Source organism: Frankliniella occidentalis, unplaced genomic scaffold, assembly GCF_000697945.3.
Source record: "Frankliniella occidentalis isolate FOCC.00 unplaced genomic scaffold, Focc_3.1 Scaffold162, whole genome shotgun sequence".
Classification (NCBI taxonomy): domain Eukaryota; kingdom Metazoa; phylum Arthropoda; class Insecta; order Thysanoptera; family Thripidae; genus Frankliniella; species Frankliniella occidentalis.
The window spans coordinates 500,129-500,733 of NW_026267288.1; positions in this window are offsets into that span (position 1 = coordinate 500,129).

Below are 605 nucleotides of genomic sequence, written 5' to 3' on the forward strand. Positions count from 1 at the left end.
CTCCTACTTCGTGTCCCTTCGGTCTGCTGCACCGGATCATATTAATACTCGGTGCGGACGCCATTGTCCTTAAGGGGGACGGCAAAAGAGACAACGAAAACGGAAAGAAAATGACCGAAATACAAAAACGTCTGCGTATAACTGTTTTTGTGCCACTGCCGTTTCTCTTTTTTTTTTCGTTTTTTCTTTTTTGCATTCGTCTTTTGCTCCCCCTTTTTGGAGAGAGACCCTTTTTTCCCCCTTCTCTCTCTCAGTCTTATTTATTTGCGGCGCACCTGCTGCTGCCGGTCGGATCCTTCGGCGGAGTCGAGAAGGCGAGCCGTTTTGTTAATGAAATAATTTATCATGGTGTCTGCGGCGTCGTGGCACCGCGCGGCGCCGCCGGGGGATCGATCCCGCGGTGAATGCAAAAGACAAAAGTCGCATAGAACTGGATGAATGGCGGTCGAGCGCCGCCGAACTAAGGACCGCGCCTTTGTTTTTGGGGGGCCGTGGCGTGGGGTGAGGGGAGCGATACGGACTTTAAGGATCGCCGTAATAATGCGTGTAATGGCGCCGGCGATTTATGGCGGGATGAGTTATCGGCCAGTCGGTGGCGCCAGTGT